Source organism: Symphalangus syndactylus, chromosome 5, assembly GCF_028878055.3.
Source record: "Symphalangus syndactylus isolate Jambi chromosome 5, NHGRI_mSymSyn1-v2.1_pri, whole genome shotgun sequence".
NCBI lineage: Eukaryota > Metazoa > Chordata > Mammalia > Primates > Hylobatidae > Symphalangus > Symphalangus syndactylus.
Genome location: NC_072427.2, coordinates 91328865 through 91348914, shown reverse-complemented (window position 1 = coordinate 91348914; position 20050 = coordinate 91328865). Strand labels below are relative to the sequence as shown.

The following is a 20050-nucleotide window of genomic DNA, read 5'->3' as shown; positions in this document are numbered from 1 at the left end:
TCCCCATCTGATCACTCCAACCTCTCTGCCACATCTGAGTCAGATTCTGATGCTTGCTCTGTCTCTTCTAACTCCTTTTTTTTTTGGTCTCTTAGTAACCCTTGTAATTTTTTATTCAAAACCAGGTATGTTGCGCTGGGTAAATGGACCCGCTACTGCTTCCCACAGAGGCTTTTGCTCCTGTAAGTTGTGATACTCTGCATTTGCTTGTCTGCCTCTCCAATTGTGGGGTCAGTGGTTTGCCCTGTGACCTCAACTCCCTGACAGATCTAAGAATTGCTGCTTTGGGGTTTGTCAGGCTCTTTTCTTACTGTATGGATAGGAGTGATGATGTCCAAGCTCTTCACATGCCAGACCAGAAACTGCAAATGTCTCTGTTCTTTCCATTCCCAGAATCTGCTACCTTCTCATATCTGTCTATGGCACTGCCTCCGAGGCTCTGATGACCGTGAACTCCACCTGGGGGCCCTCTCCCTTCCCTACTCTCCGTTTCTATGTTTGCAAGCTCTGTTAGGTCTAGCGAAAGGCTCTTTCCTCTAACAGAGCTTTCCCTGACACCTGGACTAAAACTTTGGATGCCCCCGCTCCATCCCCATCTTGGCACTTTGAATACACATCAGTCTCGTCATTGAGTACTGTCTCTCTTACGAGACGGAAGGCACCTTGAGCACAGAGTGTGGGCCTGGTCATCTTCCCACCCCTAAGAGTGGATGCTTCACAAGTATTAGCAAGATAAATATCTATGACTTTAAATTCCCATTGTACCGCCAACCCATCTTGTATGCATTTCTAAAAATGTATTATCTTGACATTAGAATACCTTTTAGGGACGCACCTGTTGCTGTTTAGCAAAATATCTCAATACAGCTGCTTGGGGTGGAAATTAAGAATATGAGGACACGGATCAGTGTAAAAGAAATCACTGAATTGTGGCATTAGGAATTATCTTAAGAATTTGAGAAAGGGGCCCAGCACAGTGGCCCATGCCTATCATCGCAGCATGTTGAAAGGCCTAGATGGGAGGGTCACTTGAGCCCAGAAGTTCAAGATCAGGCTGGGCAATATGACAAAACCCCATTTATACAAAAAATACAAAAATTAGCTGGGCTCAGTGGTATGCACCTGTGGTCCCAGCTACTTGGGAGGATGAGGTGGGAGGATCACGTGAGCCCCAGGAGTTCAGGGCTGCAGTGAGCCATGATCACACCACTGCACTCCAGCCTGGGCAACAGAGTGAGACCCCCATCTCAAAAAGTGAAACCAACCAAACAAACAAAAACAGAATTCGAGAAAAGGAGAAGAGCAAAGTAGAGAGGCAGGAGAGACAAGGGGCCAGAGAGCTGAAAACCGTGAAGGGAGATGGGAGGCTGGAACCTAGAAATGGCCCATGAAGGTTGCTTTTAAGCACAGAAATACGTTTCCCAAAGTTGCTGGTGTTGCTGCAGCATAAATGCTCCAGCTCCCCAAGCCATTGGCCAAATCTGCACACACACAATGCTTTGTGTGAATGTATTTATAATGGAGGGACCTGGAAGTCCATATCTCAGTAGACACAGAAAGAAATGGGGATTGTGCATGTGTGTGGGTGATGAGATGGTCCCGAAACAGAATCAACTCAGCTGAAGCAGGAATTCAGAGGAATTGGACTTCCCATGACCAGCAGAGTGGGTTTGATGCAGCCTAGAACTTAAGAGGCCGAGTTACCACAGTTGACATCTGGGAACAGATGCATGAATGAACTCATGTAACATTCAGAGAGGACCTGATGTGTGGGCTCCATTTGTGATATAGGAGTCAACACTGGCCATGGGATAGAGCGTCAAAGAAATACCAATCGAGGCAGAAGCCGTACGGAGAAAGGAGGCCCTGGCAGGTCTGTCTGTTCCATTGTATTTTGCTAAGGAGACTCAACAACGACTTAATCTACCCCAAATGGGGAGAACTTGTAGGGATTTGCAGCCACAATCAGTCAGCCATGAGCTAGGCAGCCATGCAGATGGAAAACAAAGACAATCTGACCACTGGATTCCTGGCCAGCCTCCTGTGTGGGTCTTCCGGGAACCCAGGGTGACTGGTCCTCTCTGGAGGACAGAGACTGGGCTCAGGAATGGCCAGGAGTGGGACCACCTGCCTGGATCATCAGCCCACTCTCACCTGGGTGCAAGACTGGACTGGCTCTGCTGCCCAGAATTGATTAACCTGGGATTAAAGAGCTAAAGAGTCAATCTTCCTCTCTCTCTCTGTCTCTCTCTCTCTCTCTTTCTCATTTCTATTATTTCTTTCCTAGAGCCACAGTTCTGAGAAGGCTGCACCCTCATATCCCATCTGTAAATCTTCTAGCTAGACGTCCCTTCAATAATCGCATTATTCAATGCGAGGAAGAAACCCAAGATATTCCCCCAAATACATAATACAACATTAATGTAGCTGCTGGGAGACATCACCAGAGATTGCATGGAAACTCTACAAAAGCAAAGCAAATCCAAACAAAAAACCCTCTGCACAAGGCCAAGGAGCTGAAGTAAGTTAAAATGAAACATCGGTAATATTGTTTGGGAAAACAAAGAATCATATAACACATGGCTTCTAAAAGAAATTTATTGAATGCTTTCAAACAACTTGAACAACAGTGCTTGGCAGATTAACAGCCGTAACTGTACCTGCAGGTGTATATCAAGTTCAGACATCTGATGCCAGGTCCCAGGTCCTGGCAAGGCCAGAAGGCCCAATATTAGACATAATCATTCTTGCTTAATGCCTTTTTCAAAGCCCGTGTAATTCATTGCTGGGGTTGTATCTCATGTTTAGGTTGTCTGGCTTTCTTTGTTCTTAAGAAAACAACCAACCAATACCAGCAGGCCAAACATTCTTTAGAATTATGAAACCATAGAATGTTACCACTGGGAGGCATCTTGGAAATTCAGACTCCAATTCTTCTGTTTTTCAGAAAAGCTAACTGGGGCTCAGGGAAAGAAAGCAAGTGGTCTCTTGGGCCAGAGGAAGGAGGAGTCCAAAAGAGGGAAGGGACAGCCCTTGGCAAAGAACCGGATTCCAGAGGGCACACAAAATACTGCTTCCTGGTTCCACACCACCTAGACTTCATGATAACAATGACACCCACTGTGTGATTTTTATTTCCAGTTTATGAAGAGCTCTCAATTGGAATTTCTTTTGACATTCACGATCTGTCTCTAAATGCATGGATATGACCTGCATATTTCAGAGTAGGAAACAAAGATGCAGAGAGATTGGACCAAGATTCCAAGGATTGGGGCTTAGAAGTAAGTTAGCCACATCCTTTACAGTTTTGAGAGTTGAATAGTCACTAGTATGAATGATGACTGTCCCAGGGAAACCAGAGGGCCAAGTCACCCCACCTGTGCCCCAAGCCCATGCCAGTCCCATTCAGCCCTGTGGCTCCCAATCCCATCCTCTACTGCATTTGGCCTCATATTTTTCAAAGCATTTTTATGGTTCTCTTGTGCCAAGTAACCCAGTGAGTTGGGCAGGGTGGGTATGCTGTGCCATTTACACAAGAAGAAATGGAGTGTTCAAAATCTGCTTTTCTGAGGCCATGTAAACCACGAGGACCGTGCAAAGACAAGTTTCCTTAATTCAAATGCACATCCAGGGATCTTTAGTCCTGGGTACAGCGAGGGCACCTCGGGCCTGCTGTAGATCCAGATGTCTTAGCAAATCCGGGGTTCCTTACTCCTGCTCTAGAATTCTCTTTCCCACATACATTTACTCCACCCAGGGAAGAAGAGAGGAAAGAAGTATTTAATAGATCGTAACATATGAGATCCCCCAAAAAAGTGTTTTTAAGTTAAAGAAATAAATGATGGGGGGAGGGAAGAGGGACCTACCTTCAGTTCAGCCTCCAGGCAAATTTCCAAAAGGCCGGCATGTTGGAGTCAGCTCTGGAACAGCAGCCCCACCCCACTGAGTCTTGGGGGAGATAAGAAGGGTCTCAAGTCCCGACAGTCATGCAGCCCGCAGCTAGTGGTCTCCTAAAAAGAATAAAGCCTCAGCTTGGTTAGGTTGGCTCTCTGGGCCAAATGACAACCTGAACTGGGGTCCCCAAATCTGGCAGCCCATGGAAATCACTTGGAAGCAGGGGTTATTCCAGATCTGCGGAATCAGAGTCTGGTTTGAACCAGCTCTCCAGGCAATTCCAATGAGCAGGCAGATGGGAAGCAGGGATTTGAACAAAGCTTCATTACTATTACAATTATGTAAAGTAATTTCTAAAATCTCCCTCTTCTTTCACATGAGATAATGAAAGAAACCCATTTGATACATTTTTTCTACATAAACGATATGATTGCTTTTTTTTACAATGTAGTTTTAGGGAATTTAGGGTCAGGTGTGGGTTTGGGAAGCAAGACATGGGTTGAGACTCTGGCCTTGACCCTAATGAGCAGTGAGACCTCAGGCAAGACATGTGACCTTCCCAAACCTCGGTTTTCTTAACTGTGAAATGGTGGTGATGATTGGATGAGCAGTGCAGGGCTAATGTGAGACTCAAATTAAATAGTTCTTATCAACTGCCTTGTGCACTGGGAGCATTTGGAAAATGGAAGCTTTCAGGAACATTGTCGTGTTGTCTCTATCCTTGGTAATGTGGGCAATTCACAATGTGAAGGGTAATTTTTGCTTCTCTCACCGTATCACCGTGTCAGCAGCCCAGTTAAAGCCAGCACAGTAGACCATAGACTCCCTACACTCTACTCCCAGCCCTGCAGTCTAAGACAGCATCTTGTGGGGCTGAGTCTAACGCAACTGCAGGGGGCACAGATAAGTCCTTTTATTGGGCATTTTCCCCAGCTCAGGGTCAGACACGGATGCTCTTGTGTAACAAAAGAGTCCAGTGAAATCCCCTCCCAAGAGTAAAGTAGGAGAATTGCCATGGCAACCCCAACCTGAAAACAACATATGCATGCCAATGGTGCAGTAGGGGTTCAAGGGCATGATAGGGAAAGTGTTATGGAAGTGCCTCATCTAGACTTTGATGAATGCATGGGATTCGTGCAGGTAGAGATGGCTGGAAGGGCTCTCCGGGTAAAGGAACCAGCACAAAGAAGAGCTCAGAGATGGGTTGTGGTGGGTCTGAGTTAGGGTGGCCATGAGACTTCATCAGACCGGTTGGTGCTGCTCCCACACTTGGGGGAGGGGAAGCATGTCGTCAGCCCTACCCACCCCATGCTGCCTCCGCAGCAGATTGGGGCTGCCAGGGAGCTGGGATGGGCCCTTCCTCATCCATGCAGGGTGTTTCATTCCACAGGATGTGGCCGACCTGAACCAAGGCCACGGCTTTGGCTCTACAATTAAGAAACCACCACAGTTCTGACTCTGCGAACAACAGAGGTGTTTATCCTGAGAGTTATCCAAGTTAGACTGGAGGGTACCTGTATGCTAGAAGGTTCTATGGAGGCACTGAAGAGGGGTGAAGCCACCATGATGTAAATTAAAGGTGACATCCTAGTCATGTGGTCTTTCTGATGGACAGCACCAGAGTCAGGTCTGGATTGGTTTAAAAAAGTGGAGTTGGTTTCAAGGGCCACAAAGAGAGCCTTCATAACTTTAAGACTCATTCCATATGGGTTTAATACTTAACAGTTCCTGAGAGCTAGGTGCTTTGCTTAGGCACTGAATGCATTGCCTTGCCATCCGAAGCCCTGCATTCAAGACCATGAACTGTGAGTCAAATTAAATGTTAAGTGTTCCTTTTTCTGCAAGAAAACGGATGCCTCAGTTGAAGAGACAGGTAAGAAGTGCAGAAAAAGAAAGCAAAGCAATCAGCGTTTCAAGATAACGATCCCATTCCATGGAATGTGGGTTCCAGAGGCAGGCATGGGGTCCAGTCTCATTTACCTTTTTGTCACCTGTGTCTGGTACCTGGAAGTGCTCCATGAACAGTGGTTCAAGGAACGAAGTAAGAGAAACTCCTCTCCAGCTAATGAAAGTGAATGTTTCTGTGGGGATGTGGCAGTTATGAGTGGCAGGGGCACTTGCTTTGTATTTAGGCTTTTGCATTTCCCTTAGCCCTTAAAAGAACATTCTCTAGGTAGAACATTTATCAGGACAGGCCCTATTTTGAGAAAAATTGAACTATTGGCACTTTGTATCAAAAGCACAGGAGAACATGTGGTGTTTGGTTTTCTGTACTTGCGATAGTTTGCTCAGAATGATGGTTTCCGGCTTCATCCATGTCCCTACAAAGGACACGAACTCATCCTTTTTTATGGCTGCATAGTATTCTGTGGTGTATATGTGCCACATTTTCTTAATCCAGTTTATCATTGATGGACATTTGGGTTGGTTTTATTTTTATATTTTATTTAGAATAATGTACATGTATATTAATGAGATTAATTAAAAAAAAAAAAGCACAGGAGAGCTACCATGCCCTCTGGGACAGTTTCATATGGAGGAAGCTTGCTTTCCTGACCCTCAGCAGGGTTCCCCAACCTGGAGTTCACTTGGAGGTGCTCATTAGAATGCAGGTTCCTAGGCCTACCAAACCAGATTCCCTGGGACAGGGCCAAAAATCTGCATTTTAAAAGATAATTTCAACTTTTATTTTAGATTCGGGGGTACATGTTCAGGTTTGTTACATAGACATATTGCATGACACTGAGATTTAGGATGGGAATGATCCTGTCACCCAGATCGTGGGCATAGCATCCAACAGTTGGTTTTTCAACCCTTGTCCCCCTCCCTCCCTCTCTCCCTTTGGAGTCCCCAGTTTCTATTGCTGCCATTTTTAGGTCCATGAACACCCATTGTTTAGCTCCCACTTATAAGTGAGAACATGAGGTATTTGGTTTTCTGTTTCTGCATTTCGTTCCCTTAGGATAATGGCCTCCAGCTACATCCATGTTGCTGCAAAAGACATGATTTTGTTCTTTTTGATTGCTGTGTCGTATTCCATGATGTGCTTGTACCACATTTTCTTTATCCAGTCCACCATGGATAGGCACCTAGGTTTAGTCCCTGCCTTTGCTATTGTGAATAGTGCTGTGATGATCATATGGGTGTGTGTCTTTTTGGTAGAATAATTTTATTTTGGGTATATACCCAGTCATGGGATTGCTAGGTCAGATGGTAACTCTGTCTCACGTTCTTTTAAAAAATTTTTTAATTTTTAATTTTTGTGGGTACATAGTAGGTGTATATATTTATGGGGTACATGAGATATTTTGGTACCAGCACACAGTGCACAATAATCACATCATGAAAAATGGGGTATCCATCCCCTCAAGCATTTATCTTTTGTGTTACAAACAATCCAATTATACTGTCTTCTCTTTTTAAAAAATTCGAAATATATTGGAAAACATGGCTTTTGTTTAGTTTTTTATTTAACTTTTAAGTTCAGGGATACATGAGCAGGTTTGCTACACAGGTAAACTTGTGTCATGGGGGTTTGTTGTACAGATGATTTCATCTCCCAGGTATTAAGCCTAGTATTCATGTCAAGTTCTTTGAGTAATCTCCAAGCTTCTTTCCTCAGTGGCTGAACTAATTTACACTGCCACCAACAGTGTATAAGCCTTCCCCTGTCTCCCCAGCCTCGCCAGCATCTGTCGTTTTAGCCATGCTGCCTGATGTGAGATAGTATCTCATTGTGACTTTGATTCACAGGGAATCTGCATGTCTGAAAGTTCCTCAGATGAATCGAGTGAATACTAACACTTGTGAGCTAGCACCGACTTCTTCAAGCAGCATACCTATCACCTGTGACAGCTCCTTCTGGGGGATGTGGTGCCCACAGGACACAGCCACCTCTCCCAGGACCACCATTTGACCTCTTTCAGTGGTGAAACCATCCCAGCTACCAACAAGTGCAGAGGCAGCAAAACCAAAGTAAACCAGGAAGAGAAGTAGGCAAGACCATATATGTGACTAATAACAAAGTTTCTTGCAAAATAAAAAAGACCTGTTATTTTTGTCTGCAGTGACCCTGACCACACAGTCAGTGAGTGAGCAGGTTTACAAGTTCTTGAAATAAATGTAAGCAGCACTATGGTATAATTATCTTCTCAAAACTGCATTTCATAACCAGAAGACTGGCCTCTACTGGGGCCATTCCCAAGGCACCATCTACCCACCCCTGGGAGCAGCCCCCAGTGGGCTTCAGATAATCCGATCGCCAACCTTTGCAATCAGCTCTTTATTCTCTCCTGTGTTCCCTCACACCACATTCCTTCAGCTAATTGTGGCATGTCTCCTTACCCTTGGCAATTAGCCATTATAAAGAAAAACGTTTCACCTCCTGCAAGAAGCCTTCCTAGATTACAAGAGCGCCAGTTCCTCCCACCTCATCACCCCAGCATCCCCAGTGAACATTTGCAGATCCCTAAGTTACTGAAGCCATGCAGGAAGAATAGAAAAACAATTAAAGGAGAATCTAGAAGCAAATACCAATTTTTTTTCTCTGTTTCCTGGTGGGCTTCAGCAGACGTAGGCTGAAAATGCATAGGCAAGGTGACCTGTGGGCTGACATCCCAGGGTCAGCCTATGGGACATGGATGCAACTTGGTGCAGGGAACCATATTGAGTGCAGGATGCGGATGGGAAAGGATACTCAGGCCTTGTCCAAGGGCTGGGAGGGGTGCCTCTGCCCACTGTCCATGTGTCTGGGCACCTGGGTGATGGAAGATGCCCCATTGGGTCGGGTGACAGGGCTGCCAGCACTGAGCCCCCAGGAGGCTGAAGAAAGCATTTCCCCACCCCACCCCAGGCTCTGTTTGTGGATGTGACCAGGTGACCTCAGAGAGCCGGCTGATCTGGGTGGGTGCAAGGGGTGGTTGTATAAGTTCAAGGTTCTTGCCTCTCTCCCCTCCCCATGGTGCCACTCTGCGGGGGATTTATTGGCATTTTGACAAATCTCAACTTGGTTCACTGCTGCCTCTTCTTCCTAAAGACTTTCCAGGACTTCTTGGAGTGTGGGGGTGTTTTCAGAAGGAATCTGAGAGCACCTCCCCACCTCCCACACACATACGCTCGCCTGCAATGGTCTCTATCATGCCAGGTTAGAGGAACCAGGCATGCTGAGTGACCCGGGCATGTCCCCATGTTTTCAGGAAAACCGTACAACTCGACAGAGAGGCGTTGAAGCCACTCTTTCATGAACGAGTCAGGATGACAGGTGGAGAAGGATGTCCCCACACCCCAGGGTCCCAAGCCCTTCACAGGAGAGATGGGAGCATCCACTGAGCCCTCCCTTAAGAAAAGTCCACCTGCCACTGCAGTTTGGCTTATACCACAATATAAAGTCTAAAACAGCAACTTCTCTCTGAGAAAGCCAACCAGGGGACCCAAGGCACAAAGGACAGGGGGAAGGTACCTAGAATGGCCCCACAGGCCCCCGGCTGCCTTGTGGCTCCAGAGCCCCTGAGGACAGCAGCCCAGGGATGGACTTCAGCGCACTGTCATCCTGTGACTCCCACGCTTTCCCGTGGGTGCGTTCTGGACCTTGATCACAGGCTTCCTCAGTTTCCCCAGCTGTCAGCAAGAACACGGAGTGGGTGATTCTTGTCTGGACCAAGGTATGCACAAAGGTGATTACTATGGCCTCCAAGACTTGCCTACAGCTTGAACCTGCCTCGCCTAAAAGGGCACAGGTTATGGAAGTCACCCTGTGCACCTGCCAAGCCCCAGCCCCAGTCAAAAGTGCTAAGCAACCCTGGGACAGAGCCAACTCCATCTCTCCTTTCAATGCATGCCAGCCACAGTGAATCCCTTAGCTCACTGGTGTCTTCTGCAGCCCCTCTCCATGCCCCGTTCTTCCAGCAGCTCCCTGTTGAGGAACCAAGTGTGCCCAGCCAATTTCCCCCAGCACCCACTCCCTAACAAGCCCTGCTCAGGCTGTCATGGTTGGAACATGAAAGAGTCACCTCCCTTTGGAACTTTTTTTCACTAGCATCATTATAAAACACAGATCAATGTTCAAGAAATCCCCCAACCATGAGGAAATGAAGGAATTGGGGTTCAGTGGCCAGCAATTGCCCTTCCCCCAATCTCTGAACACAGTTAAAACTCAATCAAGTGAAATGCTCAAAAATGAGGAGTATAAGCTCATTTTCCCATCTGGTTCAAGGAAGCCATTGCAGTCTCTGCACATCAGTGGAGAAAATCAGTCTATCTTCTTGCCTTAGCAAGGGCAGTAGAGTCTATATAATTTTTTTTTTTTTTTTTTGAGACGGAGTCTTGCTCTGTCGCCCAGGCTGGAGTGCAGTGGCGCAGTCTCGGCTCACTGCAAGCTCCGCCTCCCGGGTTCACGCCATTCTCCTGCCTCAGCCTCTCCGAGTAGCTGGGACTACAGGCGCCCGCCACCACGCCCGGCTAATTTTTTGTATTTTTTTTTTTTATTAGAGACGGGGTTTCACCGTGGTCTCGATCTCCTGACCTCGTGATCCGCCCGCCTCGGCCTCCCAAAGTGCTGGGATTACAAGCGTGAGCCACCGCGCCCGGCCGAGTCTATATAATTTTATCTTGCTTGTTTGAATGTTGGAGTCTGTACCTGGGGGGTCACATTTCTTTTTTTTTTTCTTTTGAGACAGGGTCTCGCTCTGTTGCCAGGCTGGAGTGCAGCGGTGCGATCTCAGCTCACTGCAAGCCCCCCTCCTGGGTTCAAGCGATTCTCCTGCCTCAGCCTCCTGAGTAGCTGGGATTACAGGTGTGTGCCTGGGGGTCACATTTCTATGGCAATCCCACAAGACCCCGAGATGGTGCCACAGTCGGCTGCTCCCTGGCGTTCATTGGAATGCGGCTGCATTTTCTAAATTCCTTGGTCCACTTGTCTGCCTCTCCTTTGCTTCTTTCTCCACAAAATTATTTGTCCAAAAAAAAAATGTTGAGTTAACTGAGGATTCTGGTTAGCTGTTCTGCAGTTAATGCAGGTGTAATTATACAACACACGTGAACATTGGTCTAGAGCAGCGCCATCCAGTGGAGCTTCCTGTGCTGATGTTCGTGATGCGCCCTATCCGTGCTATGCGAATGGTAGCCACTCACGACAATGGCAATGGAGGAATTGGATTTTAAATTTTATTTAACTTTATTTTATTTTATTGTATTTTCGAGACAGAGTCTTGCTCTGTCCCCCAGGCTGGAGTACAGTGGCACGATCTTGGCTTACTGAAAGCTCCACCTCCCGGGTTTAAGCGATTCTGGTGCCTCAGCCTCCCGAGTAGCTGGGACTACAGGCGCGTATCACCGCTCAAGCCACCACGCCAGGCTAATTTTTTGTATTTTTAATAGAGATGGGGTTTCGCCATGTTGCCCAGGCTGGTCTCGAACTCCTGAGCTCAGGCAATCCACCTGCCTTGGCCTCCCAAAGTGCTAGGATTGCAGGCGTGAGCCACCGTGCCCGGCAACTTTAATAATTTTAAATCTAAATAGCCACATGTGCTTTGTGGCTAGCTTCCTGGATGGGGCGGGAAGGACATTGATAGGCAGCTCACGGGAGCACTGGGCAGGAGGCTATCTAGATTCAAACACAACAGCCCTGTGCTGTCCACGTGTGGTTGTGGGAATTCACTGAGACGACTTAGCGGGAGCCCCATGCTCAGTGTCGGGCACAGTGTAGATTCTCAGGAAAGCAAGGCTGTGTTGTTCTGATGGAACCCAAGCTTTGGGGTCAGCTTCAGCTTCTCCATCCCCCTGGTTTCTATACTCCTTCAGGCTCTTCCTAACTCAGGAGTTGTAGCAGGCTGGCTTGTGTCCCCAAAAAAGATACGTTTAAGTCCTAACCCCTAGTACCTGTGAATGTGACCTTGTTTTGAAATAGGGTTTTTGCAGAATGTGATCAGTTTAAAGGTCTTGAGTTGAAATCACCCTGGATTGAGGGTGGGCCCTCCACCCAATGACTGGGTGCTTTTATTTTAAGTTCAAAAGTACAACTGCAGGTTTGTTATATAGGCAAACTTGTGTCGTGGGGCTTTGTTGTACAGATGATTTCATCACCCAGGTATTAAGCCTAAAACCCATTAGTTGTTTTTCCTGATCCTCTTTTTCCTCCCACCCTCCAAAAGGCCCCATGTGTGTTGTTCCCTTCCATGTGTCCATGCGTTCTCATTATTTAGCTCCCACTTATAAGTGAGAACATGTGGTATTTGGTTTTGTTTCTGTGCTAGCGTGCGAAGGATAATGGCCTCCAGCTCCATCCATGTCCCTGCAAAAGACATGATCTCCTTCTTTTTTATGGCTGCGTAGTATTCCATGGTGTGTATGCACCACATCTTCTTTATCCAGTCTACCATTGATGGGCACTTAGGTTGATTCTGTCTTTGCTATTGTGAATGGTGCTGCAATGAACATTCACTTACATGTGTCTTTATCATAGAATGATTTTTATTCCTTTGAGGATATACCCAGTAATGGGATTGCTCGGTTGAATGGCATTTCTGTCTTTAGGTCTTTGAGGAATCTCCACACTGTCTTCCACAATGGCTGAACTAATTAATACTCCCACCAACAGTGTAAAAGTGTTTGAGAGGGGTTACATTCCTTAGCCTCATCATGAGGACCTGGTTCAGTGAGCAGAGTTGAGGGAAGGTAAAACAGGACCTAGAAATGGCCACAGCTACAGCGCCACCCAAGCTGCCAGGACCAGGCTGGACTCTGCACACAAGGTTGTCCAGGGCAGGGCAGGGCCAGCACATGCCTGGAGCTGCCACCACTGTAGCACAGAACACGGGGTCTTAACCTGGGTGAGGAGTCAGGAGATGTGTGAACTTAGATAGGAAAGAAATTCCATTTTTATTTTCCCTGACTTCTAACTACACATTGGCCTTTTCTTCCATCAGGAGCACAGGCAATGAAGCACACTGTGGGGGACACACCTGTGATTGTCGAAATCACGGATGTTTTCATACTGCATTGCAGCTGTTGCCGGTATCGTCAATGACTTTCATCCTTCCCTCTACTTTGCAATTATGGTAGTTATAAGGCAGACAACTCAATCTTGTCTTAAACTATTAATAAAAAAGCACGTGCACTATCATATCACAGTTGGGGGGGCGGGGTGGGGATTGTTACATCTTGTTACATTTTGTTAGCTGTATTTCAACATACTGGTTTCCTTGGGAAGCCCATGTACTTTATTTCATGCATTTGCAGTCTGAATTCTGAGAAAGAGTCCATAGGCTTCCCCAGGCTGCCACAGGGGTTCATGACACAGAACAGGGTAAGAGCCACTGGCATGGACACTAGAAACCTACAGCGATGCTGTTGTATCACTTTTCAGACAAGCTCTGTGCAATTGGAATTTTTTTAAAGATGCACTGTCACTTGAGGAAGACAGGTGATCTTCCTGTGGCACAAACAGAAGCAAAGAGATTTCTCTTCTTCTCTGTAGAGCAACGCAATTGATAAATGGCCGATAATCTCCACCAAATTGGCAGCAGTAGGCTGCCCAAAGGCAGCAGGCATATTCGTATTTGTGAATTGTTTTACTATGACGCTGTCTCATTTCCAGGAATCAGACGGTTAAAATGATATATTTTTGTGGTTTGGCATTTGCAGCTTTGCTCTGGCTTTGCTGGTAACTGCCAACATCTGCAAATTATTACGTGCTTAAAAAAAATCAACCGCCACCGCAGACTGCCCCCACGGTCCCTGGCTGGGCCAGGCCTCCTGTCAGGCCACAGGGCAGAGTTCTTGGACCAGGAGGCAGCAGGGTCAAAACCTAGGTTGCCTAGGAAGCCCCCAAAGACAGTTATGGATAGAGCTGGGAGCCCGAAACACACGTGGCAGTCTCTCAGTTTCCAGTTACCAGTTCTCACATCATCCACGCATGTGTCTGAGAGACAAAAAAAATCAATGGTTGCCAAAAATAAAAATGCTCCCATATCAAAGATTATCAGTGTCAATGTCAAGAGACTTCTGGTTCGTAGACTCATTTTGTCTTGAGGCCACCAGAAGTGAACTCTGGTTTCTAAATGCAGAAGCAGAGGCACCGGCTGATCACGGAAGATGCATGGAACTGTTCGAGAGGCCCAAGCCTGGTGCTCAGAAACTTGGCAGGATCAAGCATCTCACCCAGGAATTCATCCCCTGCTTGTCTAAGCCAGCTGGCTCTCGTGACTGACTCGGAACAACAGAGCAGATGTTTGCGTGGGAGGCAAGCCTCACCCAACATCTGTCCTGCGGCTGGAAGGCCTGGGTGTTCACAGATAGAGCTGGAGTTCCCCGGTGGGTGGCACAGACAATTAGCTGGTGCTGCGTCACATGTAATCTAATTACAGGGGGAAATAGGCTCAAAAACCGGATGATAAGCAGTGCAACTGTTTCGGGTGACTGTAATTTTTCCTCCGTTAATTTTCTCCATAACGCACGTGATTGTCATAAGGGTTAATTAAAAAGAGCGTGAGTGGCCTCATGTCACGTGTAGCTGGACCAGAAAGTGTTGAGTACCTGCTCATGCGTGCAAGGGAGGAGGGAGGAGCACATCACTGAACTTCACATGAAATTGAGTACCCAGGACTAGAGACAGTAGAGGGTTTTGGTGAAATCGGATACACATTGCAAAGCAGCACACCACGATAATCCAATTCGGATATACTCAGATGGACTGTATAAACAAGGAGAATGGAAGGCAAAAGGGTGATTCCAGGGAGGCTTCCTGGGGGAGGTGAGCTCTTCAAAGAGGTGATGTGCACAGGTAGAGGAAAGAAATAGGAAAAAAAAAAAAAAAAGAGCACTAGAGCCAAGGACAGGGAGGATCACAACCATAGAGATAAGGATCCAAAACCATGAGGTTAGAACCTGAAGACAAGGAACCAGACTCAAGGAAAAAGTTTCCTTCAAAGACAACGGCTGATGGGTGCAAGGAGGTATCGAGGGATAGAGGATGCCCAACCCCAAGCTATAAGCAAAAGTCCAACAACTGATATCTCTTGCTTGCAACCCATCTCAAAGCCAAGCCTTGTGTAAATATCACCCAGAGTGGCCAAGACACCAAGTGAGCAGAGCCTGGTGACATCTAGGATTTGCACATAGCAGGTGATGAATAAACCCATGCTGTCTGACTTGGGGACTTTGACCTCAGGCTCATCACCTCTATTATTTGTGGATGGAGTCAATGATAGAGTTCGTTCTCGCTTGTTCATGAACTGGCTGGTGCATCATTCTAAGCAATGCATAACATATCTGTTTTTGAAATGTTTTTATATGCGTCTCGGATCACATTAAAATTACTTTGCATTTTGAACCATACAACAACTGATGGGGTTGGGATTAGGGAGGGGACAACTCCAGCCCTTCCTGCACTGAAAGAACGGTTGTGCAAGCCACATGTTCTAAGAGGGTGGAGGCATCCTCCTACCTAAATACCAGACTGGCATCAGCAGCTGCAATCCCCAATCTAGTTGCCTTGCTGACAGTCTCTCAAGCAATTGTTTTAATTTGAGACTTCATAATGACAATCCAAAGCTCACTTGATTATGATCATCACTGACGAAGGCATTATTCAGAGTGTAGCAAATAGATAATATAGCTTTATCTACACAGCATCACTCAGAGTGTGACAAGTAAATCATATGGCTTGATCTACACACACACAAACACACACACGTGAAGTCAGGAGTATCTGACAGTGCAGTTCTATGTCCCCAAGCCTGTGACGGGTGTGCAAGATAGCACCGTCCTGGGTCTGGCCCAATCCACGGGGGTTTGCATTCTGGGTTTGTTCATCCCCTGGGCTTTCTCTGCTTCTGTGGATCCCACTCCAGAGAGTGCTGGCATCGCCTCTTTCTTCAGGCTCTGAAGCCTCTTTCAATTCAGTACTTGAAATTCATTGCAGAGAACCCTCAGTCGTTTTGTCTGCAATCAAGTGACGGTGACTGCATTAGCCCCTGGGGCTGCCATAACAAAGCACCACAAACGGGAGGCTTAAAACAACAGGAATTTATTCTCTCACCGTTCTGGAAACCAGAATTCTGAAATCAAGCTGTCGGCAGAGTTGGTTCTCTCCAAGGACTGGGAGGGAGAATCTGTTCCCTGCCTTGCCTTTAGATTCCGCTGCTTCCAGCAGTCCGTGGCTGTCATAGGGCCTTCTCCCTCTGGAGTGTGTCTCTGTGTCTGTCCTCCTCTTCTTGTGACATCACGAGTCATATTGGAATAAGGGCCCACCAGACACCAGCATGATTTCATCTCAGCTAACTGCATCAGCAGTGACCCTATTTCCAAATAAAGCCAAATGCCGAAGCAGCAGGGGTTAGGACTTCAATGTATCTCTCGCAGGGACACAATTGAACCCACAGCAGTCAGTCAAATATGTAGTCCTCATTAACCATACATATAGGTCTGCTTTCTGCTGTGTCTAACAGATGCGCTTTTCTGTCCGAGGTTGAAAATTAAGGCAGCTCCCTCCCTGCCAGGGTACCCCACGCACAGGCCGCTGCCACAGCTGGTGGTTACTAGAAGTCTTTCATACTCTTCAGTCCTGCGACAATAATTTCGTGTTTCCATGCACCCATATATAGACCCTAGCGCTTTTGGCAGGAAGAGAAGAATTTCTAAGTTGAGGCTGTTTAAAAGTGTCTCCCCAGTGAAGGGTCACCAGATTTAGCAAATAAAAATACACGACACCTAGTTAAATTTGAATTTCAGATAAACAATGAATAATTCTTCAGGATAAGCATGTCCCATGCAATATTTGGAACACACTTACACTATAAAAATTACGAAAGTTCATGTTGCTGGGTGTCCTGTATTTCATCAGGCAAGGCTACACTGCCGGCACCAGCAAGTCCTTGAAGTGAGTCTCCTGATCCTTCTCCACCCCCACCATCAGTCCTGGCTCCATCTGCCCTAGAGGCTGAGGGCTTTCTATGTAACCCCCATGGAGACAGGGCATTATAAGATACAAGGATGTGCACAGAAAAAATCACAAGATCTATACATCTGGAAAGGGGATCTTTATTTCTTCTAAAGGATTACAGCCTGCAGAGTGGCCATTCTGACAGGCTGGGAGACGCAGCCTCTGGCAGAAACAGCTGGCAGGCACCTGGAAGGAGGGGGCGTTGCGGCAGGAGCCTCATGCTGAACTGAGTTGGCCAAACATACATATTCAGGTTCCAGGAGGAGCTATGAATATTCACAGAGAGTCCTGAGCCATGCCCCCTGAACATGCACATTACATGTGTCCCATGTTCACTTTGGGGTGGAGGCTTCACATTTAAAGGCATTACAATGAGTCCCTACACGTCAAAAGGTGAGGCAGGGACTCGAAGGCGTACAAGTGTGCAGCTTCTACAATCAGCCTGAACCAGGTCTATGGTTGGTGGTCTCTTACCAGGAGCCTGAAATCAGCCTCTTGTCCAATCAAAGCTATGGTCACAGCTGTGGAACGGGGTCAGCCAGTGTCTGCATGTGGATGAGCTGCAGTCGTTTGAATCTTGCTCATCTCGGGGCCGGTGCGTGTTTAGCTGCTGGAGAAAAAGATGCTGTGGTGTGAGAGCAGAGTCCGTTCTCTAAGTGTAGAGTGTGCAGCTCAACCCTTGCCTGGAGTGGCCTGAGGTGCTGCTTATAATTTGGTGTCTTATTGCCATGAAGAGTCTGTGCTGTTGGTCTCGTGGTCTCTATTTTAGCATGACAACCGATCATCGTGGTCTAAACTACAAAAGGGAGGGACTGTGATGAAGCATGTCCGATAGCCCATCCCATCATGGCTGGGAGCTCAGATTTCAGGTTTCTCTGGGGTCCCCTTGGCCAAGAGGGGATCTGTTCAGTCACTTGGGGGACTTCAGATTTTATTTTAGTTCTAAAGAGTAGCGAATGGGGACCAACATGGAATTTAAAATGTGTAGCAGGTAATTCCCAAAGTAAACCACTCCGTGGACATGATTCAGATCTGACTCCACGACAGTGCTGTCCCCTCCCCTGCCACCGTACTCCTCAAGGAGCTGGACGCGTCCTCGCAGGAGCGAGAGCTGCCTCATCCACACCCACAAAGAAAGAACTCAGCTCACATATTTCCCTGCAAATACAGGGGCTCTCTATGTAATTAACTGACAAAAACGTGGGTGGAATTGCAGGTTTGGAAATGAAGTATAAGGCTCTATAACTCAGCCTGGCCCCACACACACAAGCCGTCAACTGACACCTGAGCTGGACTAAAGCGGGAAGGGGGCTGGTCCCTGGTCAACACACGGTGAACCCAGCAGCCGGTACACACCCTGCTCAGCTGACATGGGCTCTGCAGAGAATTCCAGCTCCCTCTATTCCCCACCCCTCACACACAAAAACCTCTTATCCAGTTTGAGAGAGGTGTGTGCATGCATGTATGCACGTGCGTGTGCAGGCATGTGTGTGTGCCTAATGAAAAGCAGCTTGTTCAGAGTTAGTCAAAGGCTTTGGGAATGAAACGCGGCTTTAAGTCCTTCTACAGCAGCTCTGAGGGGAGGCGTGTGTTGGTCAGAGCATGAAACCAGACGCCCGGAACACCGCCCTGCCAAACCCACCCGCAACTCTGATGCAGGAGCTCGCACAGAGCATGACACGTTTCTCCGGGTTTGTTTTTTCTTTATCTACAAAGAGGTAGAAGGAGAAGGGAAAAGGATAGGCGTCCTAAAAGTCTTATTACTGCCCAAGAGGGTCACTGGAATTGACTCAAGTCAGTGAAACGCTTTGAAGATTAACAGGCCCATATAAATGTTAATTTGTTATGAGGTTTCTGCTAGGACGTTAAACAGAGCAGGGAAGACTTGCCTATAAAACACAGCATGGAGTCCTTGGTTATAACTAGTGCCTATAAAGGTCTCTGTATTGGATTCAGTCGAGGGCCTGGCAGGAGGGCAGTAAGGAGCCATTCCAGCTCCTTTTAGAGGCGAAAGTGGAGCTGTGGACGAATAGCTTCATCAGAACAGTCACTGCCTGGGAAGCAAAACCACAGAATGAAAAGCTAGGGACAGTCCCCTAACGTTGGGGTGGGGCAATTAAAGGGAGCCGCCTTTGAAGAGCCCTGAGTCCCTTGAGGGGAAGGCGGCAACAAAGTGCCGCTTGTCCACCATCACCTGCAGCATGCTTTCCTTAATGAGGACAAGACCCAGGTGGCTCGGTCACTGCAGCTCCCTGGAAGGGACCCTCAGGCCCCCAAACTGGGAAGTCCCCACCTTCTCGCAGACTCAGGATGCTTCTTGTGGGAAAGCACACCCACACTTACAGTGACAGCTGTCACGCTGACCTCAAAAATCCTCTAGGAAAATCAAAATTACACCAATTCACAGGATGTTCCCCAAAGTTCTAGCTTCCCAGACTGGAAAACAGCGCGACCCAGCTGTGGTCCAGAGGTCCTGGTGACCTGGCAGCGACAGAATCTTCTCAGGCTGCCTCTGTGCTGCCCTTCTGTGCTGGGATGCACCTGTTGGGGGAAGCTGGGATTAGGAAACCCAGTGGGTGACCAGGGAGAACTCAAGAACCAGCAAAGAAAAGCAACAACAGGCATATTCACATTTTAAAACGCTTCAGGTGTAGTTTACATACTCTGTAGAGGTTGGTAAAAGTTACACAAATTATGCAAATACCGTGTGGCCCACCTACTGTCATGGGCAATATTGTGCCCCCACAAAATTAATATGTTGAAGCCTAACTCCCAGTTAGGGGCGACTGTATTTGGAAGCAGGGCCTTTAAAGAGGTGATTAAGTTAAGATGAGGCCGTTTGGTGGGCCTTAATCCAATCTGACTGGTGTCCTTATAGAAAGACAGAGACCCCAGGATGCATACAGGAGGGGCCTCTGCAAGCTGAGGGGACTCAGGAGAAAGCAAACCCACAGGTGCCTTGACCTTGAACTTGTGACATTGAGCTTCCAGAACTGTGAAAAATAAACTCTTGCTGTTTAAACCTCCAGTCTGTGGTCCTTTGCCGTGACAGTCCCAACAAACCAACACAAAGACAATCAGAGAGCCAGAGGCCACGGGGCTCCCACCGGCCTGGGTGCCTTAGGCAACACGCCCCATCCCTGGGGTCCTGGACGCACCAAACCCACCGCTGGCTCCTGGATACCACCTCACGACCACAGCTCCATTCATCCAGAGGCC

At 47.4% G+C, this 20050-nt stretch overlaps 1 long non-coding RNA gene across 1 annotated transcript; it reads right to left on the bottom strand.

Annotated features, from left to right (window-relative positions):
* Nucleotides 1–2580: 2580 nt before the first annotated feature.
* LOC129481844 (uncharacterized) lies at nucleotides 2581–5938 on the bottom strand. The gene is made up of 3 exons (XR_008657534.2): nucleotides 5875–5938; nucleotides 5618–5732; nucleotides 2581–4010 (listed from the first exon to the last, which is right to left on the bottom strand). It is a non-coding gene; the product is annotated as an uncharacterized lncRNA (long non-coding RNA).
* Between the last annotated feature and the right edge of the window lie 14112 nt (nucleotides 5939–20050).